This window comes from Aethalodelphis obliquidens, unplaced genomic scaffold, assembly GCF_003676395.1.
Source record: "Aethalodelphis obliquidens isolate GAN/ISIS:26980383/991018 unplaced genomic scaffold, ASM367639v1 scaffold15, whole genome shotgun sequence".
NCBI classification, from domain to species: domain Eukaryota; kingdom Metazoa; phylum Chordata; class Mammalia; order Artiodactyla; family Delphinidae; genus Aethalodelphis; species Aethalodelphis obliquidens.
In genome coordinates this window covers 32,381,535-32,395,826 of record NW_020837959.1, presented here as the reverse complement: position 1 = coordinate 32,395,826, position 14,292 = coordinate 32,381,535, and positions in this window count along the sequence as shown.

Below are 14,292 nucleotides of genomic sequence, written 5' to 3'. Positions count from 1 at the left end.
ACACACACACAATGGAATATTACTCAGCCATTAAAAAGAATGAAATAATGCCATTTGCAGCAACATGGATGGACCTAGAGATTATCATACTAAGCAAAGTAAATCAGAAAGAGAAAGACAGACACCATATGATCTAACTTATATGTGGAATCTAAAATATGACACAAGGGCTTCCCTGGTGGCGCAGTAGTTGAAAGTCCACCTGCCGATGCAGGGGACACGGGTTTGTGCCCCAATCCAGGAAGATCCCACATGCCCTGGAGCGGATGGGCCCATGAGCCATGGCCGCTGAGCCTGCACATCTGGAGCCTGTGCTCTGCAATGGGAGAGGCCGCAACAGTGAGAGGCCTGCGTACCACAAAAAAAAAAAAAAAAAAGACACAAATGAACATATCTACAAAACAGAAACAGACTCACAAACGTAGAGAACAGACTTGTGGTTGCCAAAGGGGAACGGATACGGGGGTGGGAAGGATTTGGGAGTTTGGGTATAGCAGATGCAAACTGTTATATATAGGATGGATAAACAAGGTCCTACTGTATAGCACAGGGAACTATATTCAATATCCTGTGATAAACCATGATAGAAAAGGATATGAAAAAGAATATATATATGTGTAACACTGAGTCACTTGGCTACCCAGCAGAAATTAACACAACATTGCAAATTCACTCTACTTCAATAAATTTTTTTTAATTACGTAGCCTAAAACAACAGAAATTTATTGTCTCACATTTCTGGATGCTATAAATCCAAAATTAAGGTATTGGTGGGGCCACATTCTCTCTGATGGCTCTAAGGAAGTCCTTCATTGCCTCCTCTGTCTTCTGGTGTTTACCAGCAATACTTGGTGTTCCTCAGCTTGGAGATGCATTACTCCAGTCATGAGGATGTCGTCTTGTGTCTCTTCACATCATCTTTCCTCTATGCAATGTATCTTTCTGTGTACAAATTCCCTCTTTATATAAGGATACCAGTCATACTGGATAAAGCCCACCCTAAAGACCTCATTTTAACTTGATTACCTCTGTAAAGACCCTATTTCCAAATAAGATCACTTTCTGAGGTACTGGGAGGTTAGGACTTCAACATTCTTACTTGGGGGAAAATAATTCAACCAATAACAGGAGGTGACAGATTGTAGAGCTAAAAAATGTGGGAAAACTGTAAGATTTGTCTTAGAACAATGAGCAAATTCCTTATCTTAAACACTGGTAGAATCTCTTAAAGATCCACAAAACTGTAAGTATGGCCTTGCAATCAGTCAGCTCTATGGGAATTCTTAGGAAAAGAGTACACCATGTGCAGGTTTCCTTGCTTAAATCAAAGCCCTAGTTCTCTTTACAATTTTCTGACTTTCACAAGTTATAAATTACTATTTGAATATATATTCTTTTTATTTATTTATTTATTCTATAAATACTAGTTGAGCTCTGTATTACATGTCAGGGATAGTGTTGGCTACTGGGAATCACAGTCTGGAAGAAAGGCAATGTCTTTCAAGTATAATAAGGTGAAAAGGGCTTAATAGAGGTTTACATGGAATGCTACTAGGTCCAGAAGAAAACAAGTTACTCAGGAAAGGGGGTAATGATCAAGGAAAGCCTGAGATTATTCTTAAAATACAAATAATGTCTTGCCAGACAACAAAAATTAGAAAGAGCATTTCAGAATGTGCAAAACTGAACTCAGAACATCCAAAACAGAACCCCGGTTCTTTTTCAAAATCTGCTCCACCAGGAGCTGTCCCTGTGTCAATCAATAGCAACTCCATCTTTCCAGTTGCTCAGAACAGAAAATTGAGAGTCATTCTTTTCTTTCTTTTTTTTTTTTTTTTTTTTTTGCGGTAAGCGGGCCTCTCACTGTCGTGGCCTCTCCCATTGCAGAGCACAGGCTCCGAACACGCAGGCTCAGCGGCCATGGCTCACGGGTCCAGCCACTCTGAGGCATGTGGGATCTACCCGAACCGGGGCACAAACCCGCATCCCCTGCATCGGCAGGCGGACTCTCAACCACTGCGCCACCAGGGAAGCCCCTAGAGTCATTCTTGACTCCTCTTGTTCTCTCATATCTCTATCCAGCCCACCAGGAAAGGCTGTTGTCTCTACTTTCCAAATATATCCACAATCTATGGACGTTTCACTACCTCTGCCACCATCGTCTCTCACCTGCAATAGATTCCTACCTCTCCCTAGTCTTGCTGTTTCTAATTTTGCCACCCTCTATGGTCTATTCTCAACACAGCATCCAGCATTATCATTTTAAAATGTAAGTAAGATGACAGTAGTCCTCTGCAATGGCCTCCCACTCCATTTACAGTAAAAGCTAACATCTTACCATGGTATAAAAGGCCTTCACAACTCAGCCCCTCAATCTCTCTCACTCCCTTTCCCAGCACCGTTCTCTCTCTGACTTCTCACCCCTACTCACTCTTCTCCAACCTCACTAGTCTCCTTGCTGCTCCTAGAACAGGACAGGCAGATTTTCATATTAGGGTTTTTGTACTGGCTGTTCCCTCTGCTGGAACTCTTTTCTTCCAGATCTCCATATGGCTAATTCCCCTGCCTTCTGCAAGTATTACTCAAAGGTGACCTACTTCAAACCCTCTGTATGAAACTGCACCTCACCTTTCCTCCCAAACTACTACCTCGCATTCTCAATTCCCCTTATCTTGCTCTAACCTTTCCCCATAATACTTATCGGCTTCTAACATACAATACTTATCTATGATGCTCATTCCTAGTTAGTCTTTCTGCACTAGGACGCAAGCTCCACGTTCTCTTAATTGGTGTATCCCTAGATATGGAGCCTATTACATAATAAATGTTCCAAAAACAAATTTTTTTTTTGTCCAATGAATGAAAGGCTCATCAAAATGAGAAGAAAAAAAGAAGTCATTCCAATGACTGCAAATAATCAGTGTCAATGGAGCATTAAGAGCACACGGGATAAATGCAGAAGGTAAAATTCGAGTTGTAAAATGTCCTTCCACGCCCTGAAAAGAGTGCCGGCAAGTGGAGAACCACTGACAAGATTTACACGTGGAATTCACATTATTATATTACCATATTAGATCACTCTTGCAATCACTCTTGCACTCTTCTGAATCCGCCATCTCCAATTTTCAACGATCACCAAAATAAAATTTTACAATAGTTTTTTTTTTTAATGTTGTAATAAGCCTGACCCTTCCTGAGTGCAATAGAAGCATAATTGTTAGAACACGGACTCTGGAACAGACTGCCTGAGTTTAAATCCCATTTCAACCAAAAGCTCTAGGATTTAGCAAATTAATCAACCTCTCTTTGCCCTATCTGTAAAATAAATAAATAAATAATTTAAAAAGGGTTGTGGGGTTTAAAGAGTTTGAATAAATAAGACACAAGATGAAAAGACAACCCTCAGAATGGGAGAAAATCTTTGCAAAGGAAGAAACTGACAAAGGATTAATCTTCAAAATATACAAGCAGCTCATGCAGCTCAATATCAGAAAAACAAACACCCCAATCCAAAAATGGACAGAAGACCTAAACAGACATTTCTCCAACGAAGATACACAGACTACCAACAAACACATGAAAGAATGCTCAACATCACTAATCATTAGAGAAATGCAAATCAAAACTACAATGAGGTATCATCTCACACCAGTCAGAATGGCCATCATTAAAAAATCTACAAACTGTAAATGCTGTTTGAGACGGTGTGGAGATGGTGTGGAGAAAAGGGAACCCTCTTGCACTGTTGGTGGGGATGAATATTGATAGAGCCACTATGGAGAACAGTATGGAGGTTCCTTAAGAAACTACAAATAGAACTACCATATGACCCAACAATCCCACTACTGGGCCTATACCCAGAGAAAACCATAATTCAAAAAGAATCATGTACCACAATGTTCATTGCAGTTCCATTTACAATAGCCAGGACATGGAAGCAACTTAAGTGTCCATAGACAGATGAATGGATTAAGAAGATGTGGCACATATATACAGTGGAATATTACTCAGCCATAAAAAAGAAACAAAATTGAGTTATTTGTAGTGAGGTGGATGGACCTAGAGTCTGTCATACAGAGTGAAGTAAGTCAGAAAAAGAAAAACGAATACTGTATGCTAACACATATTTATGGAATCTAAAAAAAAAAAAATGGTAATGAATAACATAGGGGCAGGACAGGAATAAAGACACAGACCTACTAGAGAATGGACTTGAGGACACGGGGAGGGGGAAGGGTAAGCTGGGACAAAGTGAGAGACTGGCATGGACATATATACACTACCAAATGTAAAATAGATAGCTAGTGAGAAGTAGCCACACAGCACAGGGAGATCAGCTTGGTGCTTTGTGACCACCTAGAGGGGTGGGATAGGGAGGGTGGGAGGGAAGGAGATGCAAGAGGGAAGAGATATGAGGATATATGTATAAAAATAGCTGATACACTTTGTTATAAAGCAGCAACTAACACACCATTGTAAAGCAATTATATTCCAATAAAGGTGTTAAAAAAATAAAAGAGACTTAGAACAGTGCCTGGACATGGTAAGCACTATGTATGTGTTTTAATACTTTCAATACTAAAAGAAAAAACACACTTCATAGGTGCTTTATTAAATTGCAAACTATTTTTTCATCTTTTCTCCAATAGTTTTGCATTTTCTAAATTGAGCAAGACTTTCATACATAAATATTGGCGGTATTTTCATATATTCTAAATTAGTAAAACTTAAAGATGTGATCATTGAAACTAACACTTCAAAGAATGTGTTCTGTTGTGTTTTGACTTTAAATGACTCCTATCTCTGACTTCCACAAATTCCAATCTAGATGAGCAATATTCATTAAAATACCCACCGTTTGTTTTATTATTTATAGTTTAGATGTCTTTCCATTTAAACAAAGAGACAGATTGTCTTCTAGCTGAGACACCTGGAAGGTGCTTGAAGTACAAAGGCCATGATTCAAAAGTCTGCAGTGCAGTCAACAAGCAATTACTTTTGCATGTGATAGGAGACTGTCAGCTTCAAACACAGGACATTCTTTGGGAAGATTAGTCCAAATTACATTTTATTACATTGGCCTACTTGAATAGCCTAAACTTCATATACTTCTTATTCTAATGGAATTCCAACTGGGGCATTAATATATTGTTTATGACATGTTTGGAGTTCTTGTGTTATCAGCATGCATTCATGAGAGAAGCTTCAAACAGTATCAGATAACAGAGCTGGATGTTGGCTGTTGTACAGCATAGGGGATTTTATCATCTTGTTGAACCAGTGGCAGTGATTAAATTAAACTGTCTGAACAAAGCTTTTGCATGTCATACTGTTGAATGGCAAAATGAAAGAGTGACACACTTCAAAGATCAGAGGAAGGGAGACAGGGCTAGAAAAACACAGTTATATAACTGTTTATTTGCAACATTCAGAGACAAAATCAACAGTTAAAAACTGTTTCCATTTTACTTCATCTTTAAACATTTCGGTATCACTTCGTTTGATTTCTAAGTACATTTCCCCATATTCTTTTCCACATAACATACTTAACTTAGAATGCTGACTGAATGATGAGGTTGTTTGGGGAGGTTTTTTTTGTTGCTGTTCTGTTTCTTTGTGCAAGGATGGTTTTTAATTTGGTTTAATTTCTTATTTTTCTCTTATTATTTCTAAATGAGATATTTTAGGGAAAAAATCCAGGAGACTAAGATGTTTCCATAATTTACGAGCACAATTTTTATTTGGGGAGACAAACACATGGGCTTTTATTTTTCCACTTTAAGAAACAAATGAAAATTTTGAAGGAAAAGTTTAATAGAGTAGAACTAGACTAAAATTATTTTTATAAGCTGAAATATTGTAACATATGAACTCTCTGAAGGAGTTTATTAGTAAAAAAGTTTTAAGGATATAAATGTATCTGAGATACAAAGTAAGCTTTATAGGAATCCACATATTTTCTATCCAATGAAATTTGTAAATCAACAAACTGTTCTGACATTTATTTATAATTATTTTTGTTAGCAAAAAAAAAAATGGTTTTGTTAGTCTTAAGAAAATGTTATTTCCTCTTACACAAAATAAAACTGGGAAAAAATCCAGAGAAAGCAAACTGAGCTTTAGTGCTGTTTCCATTACAAAGTCTAATAGTTTTAGATTACTGCTTAGGTTGGTGATTTTCTTTTTATTTAAAGACTCTAAGTCAACTATATGGAAATATTTAAGAAACTTCAGTGTGTCAAGGTAGTTACAGAAGACAGGTGTTAGATGATATTAACCTTTGTAAATACATCAGTTTCTTCCATTTTGATTTACACAATTTCCAGAATTATAAGATAATGTTCATTTTGAAGTAAATGCTCGTTCTTAATAATGCATCTTCACATTTAGTTTTTCATTTTCATTTATCATAAAAGGAGATGGCCTTTGACAGAGATTCAGTGCTCAGTGACATCCACTAACATTTTAAAGTACAAAACACTTTAAATCCAATTCCACTTTAGATACTTAGCGACAGGGAAAAAACCATAGAAAATATTAAAACAAAGTCAACCTGTCCTTTTAGAATATTCCACTGCAAAAAACCACATCAGTATGCACTCTTTACAAGTGTATTCTTTCTCTAACCCACACCAAATATCCAGGACACGCTGAGTATAGTGAGATATAAGGAAACCAACAGAGGAGAATCAGGATTGTCTACAGATATTAGAAAAGATGAATTTTGACTTAGTTATGTGGTATACTTTTTGAATTGGGTTAGAAACAGTCTCACTTAGAAATCTGTAAAGAAGCAAAACAATTCTTAAATTCATAGATTTCAAAGTCCTGAAATCTCTATGATTATAAACTTGTTCAGAGTTTCATTTATAAATTGTATTTTCAAAGTATGTATTTTTGATTCAAATATAATTAGGAAGAAGTTATTTTGGGCATTTTCTATTACACAGAATGCTAACGTTTGTTTACTCAAAGTATTTTTTAATTTTCTATTCATTCAAAGCCTTCTATGATCTAAAAAAAGCACAAATAGAGAATTTAAATAATGTAAGTAACGAGTTATTATATAACCCATATAATACAGTATGTTGATTATCTTCAATAAAAAGTTACTATATAACCTCAATATTTATACCCGAAAAACAAAAAATAAACTTTTCCATTTCTCCCTGCACTTTACAAAAATTATTCATGAATTAAACAATGAAGTAGGGCTTCCCTGGTGGCGCAGTGGTTGAGAGTCCGCCTGACGATGCAGGGGACATGGGTTCGTGCCCTGGTCCGGGAAGATCCCACATGCTGCGGAGTGGCTGGACCCGTGAGCCATGGCCGCTGAGCCTGCGCGTCCGGAACCTGTGCTCCGCAACGGGAGAGGCCACAACAGTGAGAGGGCCGCGTACTGCAAAAAAACCCAAACCAAAACAAACAAACAAAAAATAATGAAGTAAATCTCTGTGAAGTCATAACAGCAGGAAAATGTTCATATATATATTACCTGGTAAAAATACAATAAAAAATTAGAAATGAATAGCAAATTTTATGTAAGCACTCCATATGTAGGAAATACTAAAACACTCCCTAAGTAAATCCTGCCTCAAATAAGAAATTATAATGAGAACATCATGAGTCAAAACTCATGAGATATCTTCAAAGCAGATTTTCAAAAGAAAGTCATACTCCTGGATGTTTATATCATCCAAGAAAGAAAAAAAAAAGACCATAAATTAAATGAGCACTCAGCTAAAGAAGTTAGAAGAAAAGCAAAAATACCTTTAAATATATAAAAAGGAATTAATGGACCTCAGTTTAGAAATTAATAAATGAAAGAAAAAAACTTTGGACTTGATAATTTCATCTATAAACTGATATTTGGAAAAGATAAATAGACAATCCCTTAACAAGTCTATTCAAGAAAAAACAAGGAAAAAAGCAGATACAATGTTAAAAATCAGAAAGGATCTATAATTACAGATTAAGTTTTCAAATTATAAGGGAATACTATTAACACAAGACCCAGAAGCCAAAAAAAGGGAAAGAATTGTTAATTTTACTACATTAAAAACATTAACCTTTTGTTTGGCAAAAGACATCCTCAACAAATGTATAAGACAGATTACAAAATTACAGTCTGGGAGAAATGTCTGCTATCTATATGAAAGATAAAATAGGTGAAATAAGCATAAACGCATCTCAGGAGAAATAAATATTGTTACAAAACTCTAAAAACATGACTCTTCTTTGATCTAGCAGTTCTGTTTTCAGTAATTTATCCTGTAAAAAGTGTTTCAAAAGATACAGTCAGATGTCCATTGCAGTTGATTTAAAATATAGAAAAATGAGAAACAACTATGTTGGTTAAAAAAAAAATCACAATACAAACATACAAGGAAATAATATGCAGTCATTAAAAGAGTTCAGAAGCAAATAAATAGAAACATCTCCAAAGCCTATTGTTTAATGAGGACTACGGGGGAAGCAGATTACAGAACAGTATGCAGAGCATAGTCAAAATTATGGTTTTAAAAAAATGAGGTAGGAGAAGGGTTACATATGTGTAAAAAGGCCTGGAAGACTACACACCAATCTAGTAACTATGGTTATCTCTAGGAATTGGCATTATGATTATGCAGGTCCAGTTTCCTTCTGTCTAGATCAGTCTCCCTTTGTTTCCACGACATTGGTTGAAGAGATCCGAGCCATTTGTCGTTTAGAATATCCCTCCTCAAGCAGTCACATAGCACAGGGAGATCAGTTCAGTGCTTTGTGACCACCTAGAGGGGTGGGATAGGGAGGGTGGGAGGGAGACGCAAGAGGGAGGAGATATGGGGATATATGTATATATATATAGCTGATTCACTTTGTTATAAAGCAGGAACTAACACACCACTGTAAAGCAATTATACTCCAATAAAGATGTTAAAAAAAAAAAAAAAGAATGTCCCACCTCTGTATCATTCAACTTGTTGTTATACAACTGATCCATCTCTCCCCTGTTTTCTGTAACTGGAAGCTAAGTATGAAATCTTGATCAAAAATTTAGATTAGGGCTTCCCTGGTGGTGCAGTGGTTGAGATCCGCCTGCCGATGCAGGGGACACGGGTTTGTGCCCCGGTCCGAGAGGATCCCACGTGCCGCAGAGCGGCTGGGCCCGTGAGCCATGGCTGCTGAGCCTGTACGTCCGGAGCCTGTGCTCCACAACAGGAGAGGCCGCAGCAGTGAGAGGCCCGCGTACAGCAAAAAAAAAAAAAAAAAAAAAATTTAGATTAGACATTTTTGGCAAAATATAAGCAGTTCACTCTGGGCACTAGGATTACAGTGAAGGTACAGGAGAATATAGTGATATTTACTTTCTGTGATACATATTTCAATATTATTGGGGCTTTTGCAGTAAACAAGTACATGAGCAATTTTTTTTAAAAATAGAGATATTTGCACTGACACAGAAGAGACTCAGTAGTATACCAAACATATATTTAAGGGGAAAAAGCAAGGTACAAAGTAAGATCTTTCTCTTATAAAAAAGAAAGGAGTGTGTGTGTGTGTGTGTGTGTGTGTGTGTGTGTGTGTGTGTATACATACATGTGTCCACATAGACATTTATCAAGAAAGATGTAAAAAAATGTTAACAAGGGGAAGGCGGAAGATGGCGGAAGAGTAAGACGCGGAGATCACCTTCCTCCCCACAGATACACCAGAAATACATCTACACGTGGAACAACTCCTACAGAACACCTACTGAAGGCTGGCAGAAGACCTCAGACCTCCCAAAAGGCAAGAAACTCCCCATGTACCTGGGTAGGGCAAAAGAAAAAACAGAGACAAAAGAATAGGGACGGCACCTGCACCAGTGGGAGGGAGCTGTGAAGGAGGAAAAGTTTCCACACTCTAGGAAGCCCCTTCGCGGGCGGAGACTGCGGGAGGCGGAGGGGGGAGCTTCGAAGCTGCGGAGGAGTGCACAGCAACGGGTGCGGAGGGCAAAGCGGGGAGATTCCCGCACAGAGGATCGGTGCCGACCGGCACTCACCAGCTCGAGAGGCTTGTCTGCTCACCCGCCGGGGCGGGCGGGGCTGCGAGCTGAGGCCGGAGCGCAGGGAGAGGACTGGGGTTGGCGGCTTGAACACAGCCTGAAGGGGTTAGTGCACCACAGCTAGCCGGGAGGGATTCCGGGGAAAACCCTGCACCTGCAGAAGAGGCAGGAGACTTTTCCTTCCCTCTTTGTTTCCTGGGGCGTGAGGAGAGGGGTTTAAGAACGCTGCTTAAAGGAACTCCAGAGACGGGCGCGAGCCGCGGCTAAAAGCGCGAACCCCAGAGACGGGCGCGAGCCGCGGCTGAAAGCGCGGACCCCAGAGACGGGCGCGAGCCGCGGCTGAAAGCGCGGAATCCAGAGACGGGCGCGAGCCGCGGCTGAAAGCGCGGAATCCAGAGGCGGGCGCAAGCCGCGGCTGAAAGCGCGGACCCCAGAGGCGGGCGGGAGAAGTTAGGGCTGCTGCTGCCGCCACCGAGGGGCCTGTGTGCGAGCACGGGTCACTCTCCACACCCCTCTTCCGCGGAGCCTGTGCAGCCCGCCACTGCCGGGTTCCCGGGATCCAGGGACAACTTCCCCGGGAGAGCGCACAGCGCGCCTCAGGCTGGTGCAAAGTCACGCCGGCCTTTGCCACCGCAGGCCCGCCCCGCACTCTGTGCCCCTCCGTCCCCGCCGGCCTGAGTGCGCCAGAGCCCCCAATCAGCGGCTCTTTTAACCCCATCCTGTCTGAGCAAAAGACAGACGCCCTCCAGCGATCTACACGCAGAGGCAGGGCCAAATCCAAAGCTTAGCCCTGGGAGCTGTGAGAACAAAGAAGAGAAAGGGAAATCTCTCCCAGCAGCCTCAGAAGCAGCGGATTAAAGCTCCACAATCAACTTGATGTACCCTGCATCTGTGGAATACCTGAATAGACAACCAATCATCCCAAATTAAGGAAGTGGACTTTAGGAGCAAGATCTATGATTTTTTCCCCTTTCCTCTTTTTGTGAATGTGTATGTGTATGCTTCTGTGTGAGATCTTGTCTGTATAGTCTTGCTTCCACCATTTGTCCTAGGGTTCTATCCGTCCATGTTTTTTTTTTTAAATTTTTTTTTCTTAATAATTAATTTTAAAAACCTTATTATACTTTACCTTCGTTCTTTCTTTCTTTCTTTCTGTCCTTCCTTCCCTCCTTTAGACAACGAATCATCCCAAATTGAGGAGGTGGTCTCTGACAGCAAGATTTAGGATTTTTCCCCATTTACCTCTTTTAGTGAGGGTGTATGTGTATGCTTCTGTGTAAGATTTTGTCGGTATAGCTTTGCTTCCAACATTTGTCCTAAGGTTCTTTCCGTTCCTTTTTTTTTTTTTTTTCTTCTAAATAAGAATTTTTTAATTCAATAACTTTATTATACTTTATTTTATTTTTACTGTATCTTCTTTCTTTCTGTCTTTTTTCCTTCTTTCCCTCCTTCCTTCCTTCCTCCCTCCCTCCCTCCTTTCTTTCCTTCTTGCCTTCTTTCCTTCTTTGCTTCTTTCTTTCTTTTTTCCTTCCTTCCGACCCTCCTTTCCTTCTTTCTTTCCTCATACTTCTACTAATTCCCTCTACTTTTTTTCCCTTTTATCCTGAGCCTGTGGATGAAAAGCTTTTGGTGCTCCAGCCAGGAGGCAGGGCTCTGCCTCTGAGGTAGGACAGCCAACTTCAGGACACTGATCAACAAGAGACCTCCCAGCTCCACATAATATCAAACGGCGAAAATCTCCCAGAGACCTCCATCTTAACACCAGCACCCAGCTTCACTCAACGACCAGCAAGCCACAGTGCTGGAAAACCTATGCCAAACAACTAGCAAAACAGGAACACAACCCCACCCATTAGCAGAGAGGCTGCCTGAAATCATAATAAGGCCACAGACACCCCCAAACACACCACCAGACGTGAACCTGCCCACTAGAGAGACAAGATCCAGCCTCATCCACCACAACACAGGCACTAGCCCCCTCCACCAGGAAGCCTACACAACCCACTGAACCAACCTTAGCCACTGGAGAGAGACATCAAAAACAGGAGGAACTACAAACCTGCAGCCTGCAAAAGGAGACCCCAAACACAGTAAGATAAGCAAAATGAGAAGACAGAAAAACACACAGCAGATGAAGGAGCAAGATAAAAATGCACCAGACCTAACAAATGAAGAGGAAATAGGCAGTCTACCTGAAAGAGAATTCAGAATAATGATAGTAAGGTTGATCCGAAATCTTGGAGATAGAATGGACAATAGATTGGACAAAATGCAAGAATCAGTTAACAAGGACCTAGAAGAACTAAAGATGAAACAAGCAACGATGAACAACACAATAAATGAAATTAAAAGTACTCTAGATGGGATCAATAGCAGAATAACTGAGGCAGAAGAACGGATAAGTGACCTGGAAGATAAAATAGTGGAAATAACTACTGCAGAGCAGAATAAAGAAAAAAGAATGAAAAGAACTGAGGACAGTCTCAGAGACCTCTGGGACAACATTAAACGCACCAACATTCGAATTATAGGGGTTCCAGAAGAAGAAGAGAAAAAGAAAGGGACTGAGAAAATATTTGAAGAGATTATAGTTGAAAACTTCCCTAATATGGGAAAGGAAATAGTTAATCAAGTCCAGGAAGCACAGAGAGTCCCATACAAGATAAATACAAGGAGAAATACGCCAAGACACATATTAATCAAACTGTCAAAAATTAAATACAAAGAAAGCATATTAAAAGCAGCAAGGGAAAAACAACAAATAACACATAAGGGAATCCCCATAAGGTTAACAGCTGATCTCTCAGCAGAAACCCTACAAGCCAGAAGGGAGTGGCAGGACATACTGAAAGTGATGAAGGAGAAAAACATGCAGCCAAGACTACTCTACCCAGCAAGGATCTCATTCAGATTTGATGGAGAAATTAAAACCTTTACAGACAAGCAAAAGCTGAGAGAGTTCAGCACCACCAAACCAGCTTTACGACAAATGCTAAAGGATCTTCTCTAGGCAAGAAACACAAGAGAAGGAAAAGACCTATAATAACGAACCCAAAACAATTTAGAAAATGGGAATAGGAACATACATATCTATAATTACCTTAAATGTAAATGGACTAAATGCTCCCACCAAAAGACACAGATTAGCTGAATGGATACAAAAACAAGACCCTTATATATGCTGTCTACAAGAGACCCACTTCAGACCTAGAGACACATACAGACTGAAAGTAAGGGGATGGAAAAAGATATTCCATGCAAATGGAAGCCAAAAGAAAGCTGGAGTAGCAATTCTCATATCAGACAAAATAGACTTTAAAATAAGGACTATTAAAAGAGACAAAGAAGGACACTACATAATGATCAAGGGATCGATCCAAGAAGAAGATATAACAATTGTAAATATTTATGCACCCAACATAGGAGCACCTCAATACATAAGGCAAATACTAACAGCCATAAAAGGGGAAATCGACAGTAACACATTCATAGTAGGGGACTTAAACACCCCACTTTCACCAATGGACAGATCATCCAAAATGAAAATAAATAAGGAAACACAAGCTTTAAATGATACATTAAACAAGATGGACTTAATTGATATTTATAGGACACTCCATCCAAAAACAACAGAATACACATTTTTCTCAAGTGCTCATGGAACATTCTGCAGGATAGATCATATCTTAGGTCACAAATCAAGCCTTGGTAAATTTAAGAAAATTGAAATTGTATCAAGTATCTTTTCTGACCACAATGCTATGAGACTAGATATCAATTACGGGAAAAGATCTGTAAAAAGTACAAACACATGAAGGCTAAACAATACACTACTTAATAACGAAGTGATCACTGAAGAAATCAAAGAGGAAATAAAAAAATACCTAGAAACAAATGACAATGGAGACACAATGACCCAAAACCTATGGGATGCAGCAAAAGCAGTTCTAAGGGGGAAGTTTATAGCAATACAAGCCCACCTTAAGAAGCAGGAAACATCTCGAATAAACAACCTAACCTTGCACCTCAAGCAATTAGAGAAAGAAGAACAAAAAAACCCCAAAGCTAGCAGAAGGAAAGAAATCATAAAAATCAGATCAGAAATAAATGAAAAAGAAATGAAGGAAACAATAGCAAAGATCAATAAAACTAAAAGCTGGTTCTTTGAGAAGATAAACAAAATAGATAAACCACTAGCCAGACTCATCAAGAAAAAAAGGGAGAAGACTCAAATCAATAGAATTAGAAATGAAAAAGGAGAGGTA